The sequence below is a fragment of the Pleurodeles waltl genome, chromosome 5, assembly GCF_031143425.1.
Source record: "Pleurodeles waltl isolate 20211129_DDA chromosome 5, aPleWal1.hap1.20221129, whole genome shotgun sequence".
NCBI lineage: Eukaryota > Metazoa > Chordata > Amphibia > Caudata > Salamandridae > Pleurodeles > Pleurodeles waltl.
The window spans coordinates 192,960,418-192,979,187 of NC_090444.1; the positions used below are offsets into that span (position 1 = coordinate 192,960,418).

Genomic DNA, 18,770 nt, shown 5'->3' on the forward strand with positions numbered 1-18,770 from the left:
TTAAAGCTCTATTTTGTGGTAGTGTGGGTGAGCAGTTAGGCTCATCAGAGGGTAGTACTAAACACTCATTGTACTCACAGAGGCAATAAATGAGACACACACTCAAAGAATAAACCAGAGACCAAATTAGAAAAATAACACTTATTTTCATATATATATTAAAAACCAAGAAAGTCTTTACAAGGCAAGCACATTTTTAAGCATAAATACTTTTCACTTGCAAAAATGGACAGTGCATTTTTTGAGTTCTTCAATGTTAACTTACGGGTGGAAAACAAAGTCAGCCAACAGGTACTTTATGAAGACTTACAATACCAATCTCAGAAACATAAGGTAAGTATTGGGCAAGAGTTAGGACTACACGAACAGGTCACTCCCGGCAGGACTGGGGCGGCTGGGTGCAGAGGTGTAGAACGGTGTTGTGTGCCCAAAGTATTTAGATGGGGATTAGCCTTAGTGGAAACAGGCTGCCGGCTCTGGCTAGGAAGCCAGTCAGGAAAAACCAACAGGTAGGTAACAAACATAGGGTGCTCAGGGATGTAGGTGCACCATTGGTACTCTTTTCCAAGGCCCAGGGGTGATAAAGGCAGGGGTGTCCCTTGGCATCAGGTTTCTGTGCCCTGGAGCACTCACGGTGGAAAGGTCCTGTGGTCTGAGGCTGCAGGCATCGTTGTGGAGTCCAGGAGGGGGTGATACCATAGTGGACATGAACTCAGGAGAGCTGGGGGATGTTGTTGATACCAAGGACACACTTCAGATTGGGCCACAGGTGACAGGTGCAGTGGATGCTTTAGGGTTCGGGTTTCTCTCACCAGAGAGGCTGAGGAAGAAGGGGTCTAAGTGCGGAGGCTGAAAGCAACTTTTGGGAGTCCAGGAGGGTGAAACCATGGTGGACTCAGACTCTGGGGAGCTGGGGAACCTTGTTGGCATCAGAGCCCCACTCCCACTCGGGTCAGTGATGACAGGTGTAGGGGTGACTTCTGGTGCTGGGTCCTTGGAGTTCTGGAGGCTGCAGAATCCTTTCTTTATAGGTCCACTGCTCATGGGAGTCTTGAGTCTTTTTCGAAGACAGGCAGTCCTCCTGAGTATCTGGAGGCTCAGCTGCAGGACAAGCCATCTTTTGGTGCAGAGTCCATCAAAGTTTGCAGACAGGCCAGAGGGGTTGGTACCAGGTCAGCTGTTTCTTTCCTCCTCTTTTGCAATTGCGACTCTTCAGTGCCCTTTGGCTTCTTAAGTCATCAGGATCTGAGTTCTTGGGTTCAAGGGTGCCACCTAAGTACTCATTTTAGGGGTGTTACAGGGAGTGCCAGGTGGCAGCCAATGGGATGCCCACCTTCAGGGTGGCTGCACCTTCTTTATGAGCACTTACATTGGGAAGTGGGCATAACCCTGACCCTAGAGGTCTAATACCACCTAAAACAAGATGAAGGAATTTAAAAAGTGGTTTCCACTTCAGCTCGTCCACCTTAGGGGTGGGACTGGCATGAAATTGGCACACCTCCTAATTTGACTAATAATCCCACATATCCTGTCCCCAAGAAGTGGGGTCAGGACAGGGGAGTTGGTCATCTCTGGCATTTGGAGAGACCTGGGTTGCATTACAAAGGCAGCTAGGCCTTTGAAGCTTCCCGTCCTGGAATGTCCATCCTGTCTGGAGGAGGTGTCAACACCCCCGCCCAGTGCAGACTTTTGTCTCAGGCCTCTAAGAGTGCGGGCTCTCACCCTAGGGGGTCGGAAACGTGGCTAAGGTGGCTGAACTGGTCCAGACTAGTCAGTTAACAATCTAGTAGTTGGTAGGTTTTCAGGGGGCACCTCTAAGGTGACCTCTGGGTGCATGTATTGGTAAACCCAACACTGGCATCAGTGTGGGTTCACTAATACGAGATGTTTCATACCAAACAACCCTATCTTCAGTGAAGCCATCATGTAACTGGGGAACTCACATGTATTTAAAATGGCTTTCCTGGTCACGTACTATGTCTGAGAATCGACAAAGACATAGCAGGGGCATATATGTTTGTACAGATATGCCCTCACATGTAATATAATGCACCCTGCCTTGGGGCTGTAAGGACTGCTAGAGGGTGACTTACATATACTGCATGCTGTGTTAGTGGACAGGGCACACAGACTGTGTGCCATGTCGTTTTTTCATTTTGGTCTGCACCAAGACATGCAGCCTGCAATGGCAGCCTGTCAGGTGTTTAGTGAGAGATACCTTAGGGTGGCACAATTAGTGCTGCAGCCCTTAGTGACTCTCTTCAGAATCCCCAGGCCCTAGGTGCTAGGGGTATCATTTACTAGGGACTTACAGAGGGTGCTAAACGTTTTGCCAATTGGGGAAACAACTGTGCAGTTTAGGGGAAGAGACCCTTCCCTTGGAACCTAGCTAGCAGGAACCCAGTGCACTTTCAGTCAAAATTACATCAGATACCAAGCAAAAAGTGGGGGCTAACCATGCCAAAAGGTGCTTTCCCACACAATGTTTCTTGGGACCAGGAGCAGGCATTCCAAACCCTCTGTGGGGCAGAACTTGTTCACTTGCTTAATGCAATACAAGGCATGGGTATACATCCCACCTATTTGAAACTCCATCAACTAACAGGGGATGTCAATTAGAGTGATAAACCTATTTTGATACTTATCAGTTATCATACTATAGTTAGAATGCAGTGGCCACATCACTTTGTAAAGTTAGTGGTACAGGTGAGGCATTCTGCAGGTAGACAGTTCTCGAATCTTTCCAAGGAGCCGTTTACAACAGGAATCGTTTTCGGGCTGGGTAGAACTGACATCTGGAAGAATTGCCCTGAATGGAAAGAGAAAACAGAATTAGAAACCAGTCTGTGCGTTAAAGCCTGATTGGATTTCAACATGATACAACAATCTTCAGCTGTATTTTTTGCATTTTGGCATTGACCTTTCCAAATTGCATAACAAAAATATCATAATATAAAAAAATACATTTATTATTGGGAAAGGTAATATGAGGAAACACATGCTAGAAAACCAAACTTGAAAAGTAAGGGTGTTATGTGTTAGTAGGTTTGAACTCCTATTTATCTATCCTTGTATCACTAACCCTTATTCCTGCTAATCATGCCTTGAGCCATGTGGCCGTCACTACCATTTTCTTACTGCTCTACAGATAAAATCGTTTATCAACAGATGCAAGCATACACCTGGCACAACTTGAAAGACATCTCACTGGTGTGGCCTCTCACCTTAATTCTTCCACATTTTACGGATTTAATGACAGTCTTCAATGTGTATCAACCAACACTATCCCTTCTGAACTTCAGCCACTTTCACCAATTATTCTGTATAAGTAGCTGTGTCTGCTTTCTAAAGATGCATCTGTGAACTCAATGCCATCGGTAGTGGAAACTCAGACTTTCTTAGTACCTGGAAGAGTAGAAGACCACTGTCAATACTCATAGGTTACATCTTGATACTGGTTAATATATATTTAGAGAACACTACTCAGAATGATTAGCCTGCAACATTACCTGTCTTCTTTTCCCCAGAAAACAGATACCAATTCCTGCGATAAAAGTACTGACTTTGCCTCCTATTTTATTTTTTAAATCTCCACAAACACATCATCTCTTGTAACTCTCTTGAATGCACATCAGCCCTCATCACTAACCAACAATAAGTGCCGCTCTTTCCTTCCCACTCACTCTCATCTCCTCTCTTCTCCTGGTAAACCTTTAGAAATGATTCCATCTGCACAACATTCATGCACTCTGTGTGTCTGTCTCTCAAGCCCTCAGATCATCAAACTTCTTGGACTCAATTCTAGAGTTCTGTTCTGTTTTGTGTCTGCTTCAACCACTCACTGGTGTGTAAACTGCACTCTCTATTTAAGGTACAAAATAGCTGTACCATTCTAACTAATAGCACTGACCCCTCAATCTCATAAAGCCGCTGTCCTACCCTCCACTTCCTTTTTTTCCTCAAAAACCTTCAATGGCTCCCTCAGGGCTGGCCTTAGGGCTGTTCGAGCGGTGCAGACGCACCAGGTGCAGACCTGGATGGAGGGGCACTGACCTTAGGTGGGCGCAGCGTCCAGCCTTCAGGAAACAATTAAAATGTCAAGATACCTCCTGTGATTAATGTTCCTGCTAGGTAGAGAGATGGGAGTTTTGTCTAGCGGCAGCTTTGATTCACCATAAAGTAGCACAAATGGTTAATGTACCTGCTGCAAAGAAAGAAACTATGGCCCTGATTTATACTTTTTCACGCAAACCAGCGTTAGTGCAGGTTTGCGTCAAAACGTTTACCACCAGCTAGCACCATTCCTGGACGCCAGCAAGGCGTCATATTTAAGGAATGACGCTAGCCAGAGGTAAGGCCTGATTAGTGCTCAAATAAATGACGCTAACCTGGTGGGGGAGGCATAGGGGAAACAGGAGATTGTGTGTCAATGAATGACACTAGTCAGGTTAGAGTCAGAAAAATGACGCTAACCTCACTAGCATCATTTTTTTACGTACAACCCCCATGGACATGACTCCTGTCTTAGTAAAGACAGGAGTCATGCCCCCCTGCCCCAATGGCCTGGGCTGCCTTCTACAAATCTATCCTCTACTTCTCCATTCACAGTGTTCTCAATACCGTCCAATCTGCCTTCCAAGCACATATGCCCACTGAAACTTAACTCATCCATATTTCCAGCTTCATCATCCCCGACCATCGCATATCCCATATACTCATCATCGTATGTATATCTGGTGTGTCTAACGGTGTCTACACAACATTATTTATTTGTGACCCCAATAGATTCCTCCTTTCTCTACATACACCAAATCTTGCTGTGACATTCTCTTCTTTGATACCCATATTTCTTATGTGACAATGACATATTTCCCTCCGGACTCATGTCTTAGGTCTCCAAATGATTAGTGTCTTTAAGACAAAGGATGTTGATTTAGTCACTCACTCAGATCTTTTTCCAGCATCTACTGTCCCGTATCTTTATCCAACTCCATTGACTTTCCTCCCTACACCCTATCTCCAGCCCCTTCAGAAGAACCCTGGATGTGTTCTTTAGTCCTCATGTGAGTGTTCTGCAGGGCTAAGAGTTGTAGGTTTTTGAACATACACATCATATATATTGTCACAACAGAACCCGGGCTGAGTAGTAAAGTCAGAGAAATCATGTATTACCAAAAATGTGTGGAAACTCTGGCAAAGAGAGTGGGTGCATGGGTGTAGCAGGAGAATGAATTGTTATGCATACTTAAGAGACAGTGGGGCATATTTAAGAGCCTCTAGAGCCTCCTTGTGCCACATTAGCGCCATTTGTTTTTACACTAATGTGGCCCAACTAGGCCAAAATCGCTGCACCAGATTTACAAAGTGGCTCAATTCATGCCTTGTGCCACTTTGTAACCCCTTGCGCCACATTATGCCTGCGCCAGGCATAATGTATGCAAGGGGGCGGGCGTTCCCTATTTAGGGGGCTGAAAAAAATGGCACAAAGAAATCTAAAATATATCTTTGCGTCTTTTTTTTTCTGGATTTTTTACGCCTGCTCAAAGCAGGAGTTAAAAGAGGACACGCCATTCAGTGAACCAGTATGTACTGTTCAGGGTTAGCGCTAACATTTTGGCGCTAACCCTGTACAGTGCACCAGTAGTGTTGGAAATTCTGATGCTATTGCCCCCTACCCTGCGCCATGGTGTGCTGTATTTTAAATACAGCGCACACATGGTAGTGGTAGGGAGATGCAAGGGGCTGCAAGAAAAGTGGCGCTACATGTAATGCAGTGCCAAATTTCTTAAATCTGGCCCAGGGTGTAGTGTTAAAAACTAGAAAAACTGCATTTTCAATATAGGTTTTATGCCAGTGGCAATTAGTAAGTTAAATTAATTAATAAAAGTAATGTAGATAATTCAGGACATTGATGCCAAAGTGGTGAGAATTCAAAGCACCTTTAGGTCAAAAGAGCTTGCACTCCAAGGCTGACGTCTTCACTGAGCCTGACTCTCCTAATAGCACCAGGACTAAAACAGGGTGGGAGGCTTTTATGGCTTAGCAATGTTCCAGAAAGGCATAGACCTTTTTTTCTGTTTCATATTATGTTTACTATTTCAACACTCTTATACAATTTTTAACCTGATTACAGGCAGTTTTAGCTATCTGGCGAATCTCATGCCATGAGTTCTTCAAAAAAGTATAGAAGTAACAAGAGGGAGTGGGTTTTCAGTAAGCCCCCTTCATTTATTGATGCTCACATGATTTTGAAGGTTTACCACTTCTTGGAATGGCTAAGCATCACGGGCATGGCTTGGCACTTTGTTCATGGTTATCTTGTTCTTTTTGTGTTTCCATTAGTTATTCCTGATGGAGCTCAAAATAGGGCTCAAGTAGGCCTTTGTTAGATTATAATGCCAGTGTGTACTTTTAGATGTATTTTAATTGCTGGTTTGTGACTTTTCTGTTTAGAAAGTGCTTAGTGTTTAGATTATTTTGCTTGTTATGAAGAAAAAGTGCTACTCTCGAATCACCCTTGCAAATTCAATTGTTTTACCTTACTGTCATGATACCGTGGTTCAATTTACTGATTTTTTGTTTACAAATTAAAGGAGTGAAATAGGCATGAAGACGAACAGTAAATACGGACCCAATGTCAGAAGTATCTACTGTGCAATATTTTCCTGTGAATCATTTTTATTTTCTCAACCTACAACACAAAGGTTATCTTCTGTTTCCAGTTCATGACATTCATTTTTTGCAGTCTGAGCAGGAAAAGGACCCTACTGCCAGTATTTATATGGCTATTTTATGACAGTTGGGTGCAACATACCCCAAATAACCCAACTATTACACATGTTCCCTGGCTAAATCTAGACCTATTTGCTTTGCCAATTCTTGTGGTAGATTGCTTTCACTTTAATTTCTTTGATGTCATCATGTGATGTCTATTGCTATGATGTAGTATGAGTGAAGACTGCCACGGCATCACTTTCTGGTGGAATCCTTTGAGGCCTTGTGGATGAGGCCTACATGAATATAATAGTTATTGAATGATGCAAATGGTATTGCTAAAATGGCATTCCAAAATCTGTCCAGAGTCACCGGGATGCTACCAGCATAGATGTTATCAGAGTCACAGGGAAGGGCAGAGTTCCAGGAGGAGGTGTCTAGTTTGTGAGTTTAAATGGGCCTATATTGGAATCTGTAAGGAGTTATGAGGATCAGTGAAAGGTTATCCGATTTTGGAGTCTGGGTGTGTTCTATTGTTGTACCTGCCCTTTTTTGCAGGGTTATCCCTAAAGATTTTGCCTTCTTCCTCCTGTTTTTTCTGACCAGTTTTTGTTGACTTTAGGAGGCTGGGCACTTTTCCACTGCTAACCAGTGCTAAAGTGCATATTCTATCTAAAATGTATTGGTGATTGGCTTCTCCATGATTGGCATATTTTATTTACTAGTAAGTCCCTAGTACAGTGCACCAGGTGTGCCCAGGGCCTGTAAATCAAATCCTACTAGTAGGCCTGCAGCACTGATTATGCCACCCACATGAGTAGCCCTGTAAATATGTCTCAGGCCTGCCATTGCAGTACCTGTGTGTGCAGTTTTAAACTTCCATGTTGGCCTGTCATGTGCACCTACTTGCTGGGCCCAATTCGTCCCTTTTACTACATATACATCACCCCTAAAATAGGCCCAAAGCAGCCCCATGGGCAGGGTGCAGTGTAGCTAAAGGGTAGGACATGTGCTAATGTGTTTTGCATGTCCTGAGAGTGAAATACTGCTAAATTCGTTTTTCACTATTGCAAGTCCTGTCTCTCCCATAGGGTAACATAGGGATTGCATTGAAATACCTTCCTAGTGTAAGTTCCCATTGGGAGCAAATAGAGATGTGGAGTTTGGAGTCTCTGAACAATTTAAAAATACAACTTTGGTGAAGTTGGTTTTCAAATTGTGAGCTTGAAAATGCCACATTTAGAAAGTGGGCATTTTCTTCCTTACCCATTCTGTGCCTCTGCTGGTCTGCTGAATACAAGTCTGGGTCAGCATAGCAGTTGGACTATTTGTGTACTCTCCCTAGACAATCACACAAAGGGAGATGAGGTATGCCCTACATACCTGATGTCCCATCACCAGGCTGATGGGTCTTCCTGAGCTACAGTGGTGGAAGGAGTTGACACGTGCACCTGAATGGGGCTGTGCCTGTTTTCACACAAAGAAGTCTCCAACCCCCTGGAGTGTGTCTGGGGCCAGGGAAAGGAAGGCAGGATCTTGTGCACTACAAAGACTTCTCTTTGAAATTCACCTACTTCAACGACAGAAATGGGTTTAAGTACTGGGCCTCGGACACCACAAAGTTGAAAGACTTCTGAACTGAGGACATTCTGCCAGGAAGAACAGCTGGATGCTGTAGGAGGGACTGCTTCTCCGCCTGTTTCTTTGTTGTGCGGGCCTGCTGTTTGCTGCTTCTGTCCTGGGAGTGAAAGGACTGGACTTTGCTTTCTACACCCTGCCTTTCAAGGTTCTCCAAGGGCATGAACTGAACTTGCCTCCTGTTTAGAAGCCTCATGAACATCAAAGACGGCATCTACCAGTGCCTGGGGTCTTCTTTTGAGAGTCCTGACTTGCCAAGTTGTGCCAAATCCAGCCCCTGGGCCCTTTTAAGTGTAAACTGGTGTCCTGAGGAACAAAATCCACGCATCCACATGCTTCAGCTGAAAATCAATGCAACGCCTACAGAAGCAATGCAACACCTGTCTTGCGATTAAGAAATTGGCACAGCACCTGTCTTGCAGTGTAAAAAAGTGATGCAGCGCCTGTAGGACTGATGCAGCACCTATTCCACCGTGGCTCCATCATCTCAGCGTGTCTTGATTTTCCATGCATCATTCCTAAGCGTCACTTTCTCATCAACCCTCAACCGACGCATCACCTCCTCTGCTAGTAAGGAACTGACGCATCACCTCCCCTACGCATTAAGGAACCAAAGCATTGCTTTGCTTTTCCAGTGTCTCACCTCCTCTGCGGCCGCATCGTCTTTGTTTTTTACTCATCCCAGGTGCTGTGTGTTAAAAAGATACAGCCACTGATTCCTGTGGATTAAGACTCATTAAACCTTTAAAAAGTGATATATTTACTTGTGTATGCTGTTTTTTTGTCATTTTGATCTTGTTTTACTCAGATAAATATTGGTTATTTTTCTAAACTGGTGTGAAGTACTTTTGTGGTGTTTTCACTGTTACTCTGTATGTGTAAATTTACACATTGTCTCTGAGGTAAGCCTGGCTACTTGAGCCAGACTACCAAGGGGTAAGCAGGGGTTATCTTAGCTGTGTGGCTCCTTATCCTGATTAGAGTGAGTGTCCCTAGTTGAACAGGGTGCAAACCACTGCTAACTAGATACCCCATTTCTGTCATCCAGGATACATACTCTGAAACTTTCATAATCCAGAAATAAAATGAAATAAAATGAAGACCATGGGGTAATCGCACAAACATTTAATTGGGTCTGTAATGTATTTTGCTGTTGGAAGAAAGCAATATTGCTTCCTTTTATCTGGCAAATGACTTTGAAAGCACTTCCTTAATATAAGTATGAATTGTAAAACTATTAGGTTCCCTAATTAAGTGCCATTGAACATTTTTAGAGCTGAATTATGCTTTATATTTAGGGAATATTGTGTAAAGTTAACAAACTAGTATACAAATCCAGATATGTGGTTATAAAGCCATCTGTTTTGAATGACTGAAAATCAAGGGAGACCAAATGTTTTCCTTACATTGCACCTCTGATCACAGGAATGGGTGAGACATTTCCCTTTGCTGGAAGTGATGGCGGCACTTTGGGACAAGATGGATGGTTGAGCACAAAGGCAACAGAGCACGTGTTCTGTCCATAACGCCACTTGTTCTTCGTTCAATGTCGCAACAGATTAAGTCCCTTTGCGATGATATGCTGCCGCCATCATTCGTCTTTCTGGGATATTGCTGGGGGCAAGCGTCGGCTTGTCTCACATGCAAAGGAATTTGGCTTCTGAGGGGTTAAATTACATGGACTGCCTTTGTTGATCCATCCCAGTCTGGGCAGCGATAATAGTAATTGCATTAATAATACAAAACAGAGTTGTGGGGGGGGGGGGTCATCAGAATTCAGTGTCACTCTATTCAGCATCAGTGTTGGGGATCAGACTTAGTAGTAGGGTGACATTCTGGAGGCCCTCCATTGTCCCACACGCGGAAACACACATTTGAGAGCAACAATAGACCTGAGAAGGGTTAACCCCCCCACCACCACCACCCTCCACTTGCCAGTCGCTTGAAGCCACAACATCCAAGGGCGGTGTAACAAGCAATTCATGTCAGCTCTCGGTAAAGATTATTGGTGTTTCCACAAGGGAAATATTTGCAGCCTGTCGTCTCCTTTCGTCTATTTATAGAGGCCGCGGTGCGCAGTCAGGTAGCCTGCCACGAAATAATACCGCTACCTCACAGACCCTGCCACTTGGTTGCTACACTTTCAGTTCTTGCTGCACGGTTTTCGACGGGGTGGGCACAGTGGAACTTACCTCGTCACCCCTAAGGAAGCCCTGGATGAGGATTCAAGGTTTTGGAGCTCGATTCCTGAAACATGTAAGTACCTAGGAGTGTATCCACTCCAGGAGCCCTCGGAAAAGTCGGAAAGAAAATAGAAGCCCGTGTGAACGTCCTGACATCCCTCCTCGTTTTTATGGTGGTTAATCAGCAACTTCTGCATTACAAATGCAACGCTTAGGCCTGCGCGGAGGCATTTCACACCCACCCTCTCCCCAATTTATTGTTTATTATAATCATCGTACTGGAGAAAATGGCTAATTTGCTCTTTTCGGCAGGAATATTTCAAGCGCGATTATCATAATATCGCAGCTGAAGAAATGGCCGAAAATGGCACATTGACCTTGAATGTGTTCTCCGTTTAGTGAGCAGCGCTTAACATTCAGGAAACAATAGAACTGCAACCGCTGTATTAATGTGTAATCTCGAAATGTTAACTCTTGCTGTGTAAATACTGGCCGGGAGGGCCGTGGAAAGTCTGCTTTATTTTTGGAGAGGTGTGCGTAGTCTTTTATCAGTGCAAACATGTCTAAGATTGCTTTGATTTCTGTGGGGAATAGCCCGTGACGGGAGTGGCTTTTCCCTCTGGTGGTGGGCCCGTTTATGATTTAATTTCTACTGACACTCCACCGGTCATATTGTTAGTTTCACAAAATGGAAGTGAAATAATCCTGTATTAATTAAAGAGGGGGGCAGAATGCCGCCTATTCTGCTGGCACCTGGCTGGGGGGACAGCGCCTGTTCTATACTTTCTCCTAAGAAAAGGGGGAGCATAACAAGCGCTCGCGGAGGCTCTGTGTTTACCACATGCAAGAGGCACTTTGTTTTATGTGTTGGTACACACCGAGGTGTTTGTCATTTCACGAGAACCCCGTAATGGCAATCTATATATATGGTGTAGGTGTGTCTCATGAGTGCAAATAACCCTTTATGTAATTTTACCAAACGTGAACAAATGCATGCAGTCCTTTGTGAAGGCAGTGTTTATTTCAAATAATCTTAAAGGTGCTGACAAGTTTTAGCTCGACACCAGGACTTGCTTATAGGTACATACATGTAGTTGCTTCATTAAAGGACACATTCTGTTTGCACTATCTAAAACAAAGAGTATCTTACACTTATGTGTACATAATTATTCACCACCCTTTAATATATATATTTTTTTATCACGATTTGTGAAGTTAACGACAATATGCAAAAGTTAATACTGCTACCCAATCTAGGGTTCATGGTTAATCAACCTCGATGGGATGAAAACCTGCGTTGGCTGCAGAGACATTTGAACACTTGACCTGTAGGTCACACACATATTTCAGCCCCAAGCACTTAACCCATTGAATGATCTTGCTTGCACAATGTACATTTTGCATCAATTATGTCATACAGCGTTGAGCATCTTGAAACCTGCTTAGCGTCCTCCTTCCATCATTCTAGACCATACAAGGGTACTTAAGGAATAACATGTTATACTTTGCAATACATTTACCTTTCAATATAACGAGCAATATATAGAAAGCGATGTGATCCTGTATGGAACACTTTCATACTTGTCAATCATATTAGTCAGTTCCAGGATTTCAGTTTCAATGTTATTAGAGAAAGCCCTGTTTTGTGATATAAATGTCAAACAATTAATTAAAGATAAAGCAGAAAGTACAGCTCAGACCCACTTGAACTACCCTATGTGCTTTATTACAAAACACTGATTGTTTAGAGTTAGACTATCCCAATGTTTGCACAGGTAGAAAAATAAAAAATTGTCGAGGATCACACAGTCTACTCAAGTGGAGAAAGTGGAATAAGAAGTCCTCTCTTCAGATATTTCAGTCAGAATCTTTACAGACATGAGACATGCCTTTTCCAGTACCGTGTGTGTCATATTACTTTTAACACAGTTGAAAATACATAGCAATATGTCATAGTTCACTTGAGTCGATACAAGGCATCTAGTTTGGCTTACGCCAGACAATACATAAATTGCAAAGAATGTCATTTTCGATTATACTAGGCATACAGCTGACACCATACCCAAGAAGATTGGATATACAGCTTAAATTCAGAGTTCTATTTATGAAATGCAGAATACAACTTACTTTGCCAGGCATACGACATTGAGCCATACATGGAATCCAGCTGCGAGCTTAGGGTTATTTATGACATAGGTTTAGATATTTTTTCTACATGATGCAGAATAGATCAGACAGGTGTGCACTGTAACAGACTAAATGAGACAGTGAACAGGTGATTTATAATGGACAGACCCTGGCATATTGCTGAGTGGTGTGTAAATAGTGGGAGGCTTACAGCACAGATCGGACCGTTTTCTGCCAGGGCAACAGTAAATGATTCCGTTTTTTTGTGTAGGCTGATAACTGCATTCTTTGCAATAACCCCTATGTTTATATTGAGAATAGTTCACGCCGTGCTTAAGTAGGAAAATCAAGCGTGCGGTAATTCTGCCGCGAGTAGAAGGTGAGGGTGAAACTAGGAGGTTGTGCCAGCCTGTAAAAGGTCTCCCTTGTCAGAAGGGCGCCCTTAACTTCTGGTAGAATACATTGTGATATTTTAACCTACTGTGTACCAGGCACTTTAGGTGGCACTTGCAACTAGAAGTGTTAAGGAGGGGCTAGTGGGAAGATGCCTGCACAGCTGACTCTCTGAAATACCTGTGCATTGAACGTGCCTGCCTCTTTGCACCTGATAACGATGCTCCTGTTCAGCAATGGCATAAAATTGGAATTATTCTAGTGAGTTCAAATTCCACAACAAAAATGTTTTTCATTGTGATGATAGCTTATTTGATCAATATGCCTTGTGGAAATCTGGGACAAACTGACATGTTATCAGTCCTGCAGGGGAGACCTCGACAGTCATTCTTGCCACGTCAATAAAATAAATACCATGAAGCGGGGTAAAAGTATATGCTCTTCTAAATGGTACAGCGAATATGCAATATGGTGGTAGGGAGCGCAGTGCTGAAAACGTCATTATTGTCAATGCGTCACTTGTGCAACAATATTACAACGTGGAGCAACGTCTTACTAAAATGTATTGCGAGCACTAGTACTAGTGGCGTGCAAGTGAATTCTTAAGGTTACGAACAAGGAAATACACAGTTCATGCATTTAAGGACTAGTGTTTTTAATGCTAGTTTACTTTTGCACGCGACAATTGAGTTGTTCTTGATTAATGCAGCTTTCCTTTGAATCACTCAGTATCCTGTCTTCAAGGTGCCTACCGTACATACCTCATTGTTAGCAAACACAAGCATTTGTGACACGCTATACTTTCCAACATTGCTTCAGACATTGCTCATGCTCTTGTGCTGCTTTCTTTGAATCTATTTCCAATTACATCTTGATCAACACTATGTAGTATAAAATTCACTACTTAGGAATATCTGCCTGCCTCAGCGCTTTGATGACTTTTTACTCACTTGCACTGCTTTAATGTTTTGTCCATTCTGCTCTGAAGCGCTAGACACGCCTGTGTAGCCAATCATGGGGCACTGATACACATTAGAGGCTCCGAATTCTTGGGCCTCAACTGATGGTGATGGCCATTTTGGTCCCCAAGGGATAAAGTTCCCTTTGTCTTCTCTGTGTGTACTGCTGCCCAGCCACATGACACATAGTCAGAGATGACAAGCTCCAGGTTGAATGAAAGATGGGAGGTGGTCGGGTTATCCGTGTGAGGGGCGGGTAGAGTGGTGCATACTGGACACCAGTAACATCTGGGGAGTAGGTTGTTTATCACTGGTGATCTGAGAAAGGGCCAACAGTTCATCTTCATGGGCCTGACCATCCTTTGGCCTCCCGGGACTTATGTTCCAAAGGCTCTGGAGTTAAAAGAGTTTTCCTATGCAAAAGTGCCATTTTGTGTGTGTCAGGAAAGGAACAGTAAAATAATAATCGTACTATAGATTGTGTTGTTGAGTGCACTGAGAAAATATAATTTTAGGAACATTTGATACCTACTTTGTGATGATGAGTGCATGTCAGAATATTGTTAGAAAAAGTATTATCCAACATAAATATTGTGTCCTAAATATGAAGATATGGTGGACACTGTATTTTTGTCACATTAAAGGCCTCGTTAATCTGAGTCATACGATGATGATATACGTATTCATATATGTTTGTATATATGAACAATGTATGTACATTTAGGAGCACTTCAAAGAGACAATCAGATAGGATCACAGACAGAACAGGGCTATCAAAACCTAGGATTGAGCCATGGAGCCAGAATAGCATATCAAACAAGATAACAGACAGGGAAGATGTGTTACGCAAACATGCAGAATGGAGAGAACATTATTTTTGGAAGACAGAATTGAACAAGATCGCAGATAGACCAAAGACCATTCTCAACATGTTGAAGGAAAGGGACATCATCCCTGGAAGACAACATTTGAGATCACACACAGAGCAGAGATGATATCCATACATGTAGAACTTAAGAGACATCAACTTTGGAGCATATTATTTTTAGGATCATGGAGAGAGCAGAAGTGAAACAAAGAAGCGGATAGATCTGTGTGTATTTATTCCCCAGAAAGAGACTAAGTCGGAGATTACGTGATACCCACATCTGTGTAGAACAGAAAGAACATCATTCTCGAAAGATAACAAATACTGAGATCACAGACAGAGTAGGGGTAACAACAAATACAGGGTGGATTAGAAGATGCTTTGTCCATAGGTCCATAGATTGAAATAACAATGGTAATACATAACATTAAGTGGAATTGTGGATACAATTATCCCAAAAAAAAACCAAGATGACCAGGAGACAACGAACATTCTGTTGAATGGATACTCCAGTGTCGCAGAATACAGTATGATATACGCCCAGAAATAGATCATGGGTAATAACGAAAGGTAACCTGGATCTAAAGGTGCGGTTTACCAAGAGTGCAATATTAAATAAGGTTGCAGATGGACCAGGAAATGCAAAATATAGGGAGTAACAGTATATACTTTACTTCCGGAATGCAACACTCAAATTGATTATGGATAGAGTAGGAATGATAAAGAATTTTCAGTGTTATAAAACCTTGTGTCTAGAATGCAGGTAGTGGACAACCACGTGGTACTAAGGTGAAGGGTTGGCCACGGCTAGAAGACAATAGTAAAGACAATCTTGCGTAGAGCAGGGGTGTTATAAAAACACAGTGCTGCACAGCAGGTACATCGTCCCATCTGGTGGTGGAACGGATACAGCCGTAGCATTTTATTTCACCTGAGTGGCATTTGCAACAAGATAGCCTGACTTAGCTGCGAGTGTGTATGGGAATTGCAGAAATGCATTGTCTTGGTTACTCAAGTACACAGGTAAAAGACTGATATTCCCACCAACACCAATTTTATGGTTCATTTACTGTGATTTTTTTTTATAACCACAACTCATGTGCTGATTGTGCTTGTAAAAAATCTGGTTGAAATGTAGCCCAGTGTGGCCTTTTCATTGTCTCTCAAGACAGGGACTGAAAGGCATGTTAAGGATGGTAGAATATCTGAAAGGAGACCCGTTAAGAAGGACTCATCTCCCCCTTATGGCATGTTGTCTATAGAATACATGGCTGTGTCTTTCCGTCCCCACGCTCTTTTTATTCACTGCTCACAGCCACATTTGCATCTTAATTGCATGCTTCACATTTAACAGTATAGGTTGCCGCACCGCGTCTGGCAATTTTACAATCTCTTTTTAGACAGTAGCCTCTGACAGACTTGCCAGCTGATTGCAGAGCAGCTCCCGGTCAGAGGCTCACTGCAGGCCTGGGGCATTTCTGTGTGGCACTGGGGGCCACAACTTCACACACGCACCCAGAGGCAGACCTTTGAACACTTGACTCTGGAGAAAGCCTCACTTAAGGTCTAGTTAGAAGAAGCATCTGGTTTGAGGAGGGCTGGTTCACAGCACTTGTATTCGTATAGATTTTAAAGTAGCGCCCACCATGACAGTTTGCTGACATGTCTGGGCAACATACGACAAATACACACTATACAGAATTTTTCCAGTTGGACAGGACAACATAAGAAAGAGGCTTCATGAGTTAGTCTAGTGCACCTCATGTAGGAAGGTGCCATCCGGCTGGGTCTTTGTGTTCTCAGGTCGTTCAAAGGATTGGATCAACGTTGAAGTTGTCAGTAGTTTCCTCAACTTGGCGATTGGTAGTGTTTCGTTTTCAGGGCATGTGCATTGCTGTTTCATATTCAATACACTCATGCTGCAAGTACCTGGAGCATCACTTCATGTATTGAAACAAAATTCAGCCTAAAATTCAGGTTAGATGACACAGGCTATGCATTTTCTACTGTTCTAAAATGTAGTTTATGTCCTTAAAATATTATTTTTATCTCACCATTTAGATATCCGTTACTATTGTATGCTCTTTCGACTTTTGTTCTAAAACACCACTTACTGGTCACTGCATGATTGCAGTTTTCAGACTACTCTCTGCTGGAAAAAGTGTTTGGAGGTAGCAGGGCTTACGCTGATTAGTGATGGAGGCAGGTAATGATAATTTATACAAGCAGTGAGGTCGTAAATGCTGGACCTGATTTTAGCACCATAGATGAGGGTTTATTTTAATCTGTACCTGCAGGGTACACAAAGCGTGCACGACTTGACAGAATTTGTAGACTTATACTTTCTGGCATGCATCTCTTTACTTTAATAATGTAGCTTGTACAGCGCTTTAAAAAATATTCAGACCCTTTGTCAAGAAGATATTGCATATGCTTACGTGTGTGCCTGTCAGAATGGATGTTTCAGATTTTGTTTGAGAAAGAAAATAATATGGACAGGATTGTTCGTGGATGTAATATGTCGCACTGGTGTAATGAAACTTGAGGTGGCCTACCTAAATAGTACATGGAGGGGGCCCCCTCCGGACTCACAGAGGAGCTGTCAGGCCAGAGTACTGTGCTGAGGGGGGCCCCTGGAGCTCAGGGCCCCCGCACTGCGGGAGCCTTTGTTATGCTACTGATATGACACATTCCAAAGATCTACTAATACATCGTTTCCTTGATCCAGCCTTCTGTAATATGTATGCAGAACAGTTCACAATATCTCTTCTTAAGTTTCTTTGAAATGCAGGGTCTGCCCTTACTAGTGTGGACCGACCACACTGAGCTTCTTTTTGTTGTTGAATAGAGACAGGCTGAGGTTAGTCTACTGTCTTCTGCTCCTTCTCAACCTGAGGAGTAAGACATTGACCAACGCCCCCTGAGTGGCATGAATGGGTGTTTTAATTGCTTGGTCAATTTCTTGAGGAACAATTGCCCGTTGTTGTGGGTGTATATGGACCCAAACCATGCATCGGCGCAGTGTGCACACATCTCCAGGCCATGACTTGTGAATCTGCCAATCTTCAGATAATGAAAGTTAGCTGCAAAGAGCCTCAAATATTTAAATACATTTTATCTGTTTCCTTGAATAGTAGTTACCCCGTTCCTAAGAAGTCTCCATTTTCCGGAGGGAAGGAACAAAGTCTCAGAGATATAAAGTCAGACACTCACAGTCACCAGAATTGGTCAAGAGAAGCTGAAGTCAGAGCCCAAGATTCCTAGTTCTACAACCAGCGGCGTCCCCATTACATCTCACGGGACTGCCTCCCCGTACACAGCAAAGTTTCACCCTGGATCTGTCACACGATTTGTACAATAAATGTTAATGCGATGGATAACAATATTGTCTATTACTACAATGCTTGAAAGCAAGATATTGTGCCTAAAATACGGTCCAAAAAGAAGAACATTATTGTTGGTGTCATTATTATTAGTAGTATTATGCCTTGGATAGACATCAGCCACCAACTAGAAATACGTGATAAAATACGACAATTATGAAAACAACCGTACTGACAGAAAGCTAAGGTGGCACAGCACACACAAACAGTGACAGCACACAAAGAATTCTCTACCTTAGGCTGAGTTCTTCTGAACAGAGGCCTCGGGGGCCGCGTGGGTCCTTCCTTTCTGGGGCTCGGGCTGGGTGTGTTTACAGTGACGGACCTAGCGAGCGCGCGAGGGGGCAGCTGCCCGCGCTCCCTTTGTCCTGCAAGGCTACAGAACATGTTTGTAGCGTTTACATCTCTCTTCCCCTCGCCCCCCCCCGGGCGCCGCGCGCTCGTGCGCCTGTCCTCACTCCATACCTGCCCGCCTCAGCTCCAGCCATGCAGCCTCTCTCCTGCT

At 43.3% G+C, this 18,770-nt stretch overlaps 1 protein-coding gene and 1 long non-coding RNA gene across 2 annotated transcripts in view; one reads left to right on the plus strand and one right to left on the minus strand.

Annotated features, from left to right (window-relative positions):
• Window positions 1-18,770, plus strand: part of ESRRG (estrogen related receptor gamma) — a 661,632-nt gene that overhangs the window by 433,363 nt on the left and 209,499 nt on the right. The window lies entirely within an intron of this gene.
• On the minus strand, window positions 136-18,756 carry LOC138295529 (uncharacterized). Its single transcript, XR_011203617.1, has 3 exons — window positions 18,500-18,756; window positions 3,225-3,405; window positions 136-2,809 (listed from the first exon to the last, which is right to left on the minus strand). It is a non-coding gene; the product is annotated as an uncharacterized lncRNA (long non-coding RNA).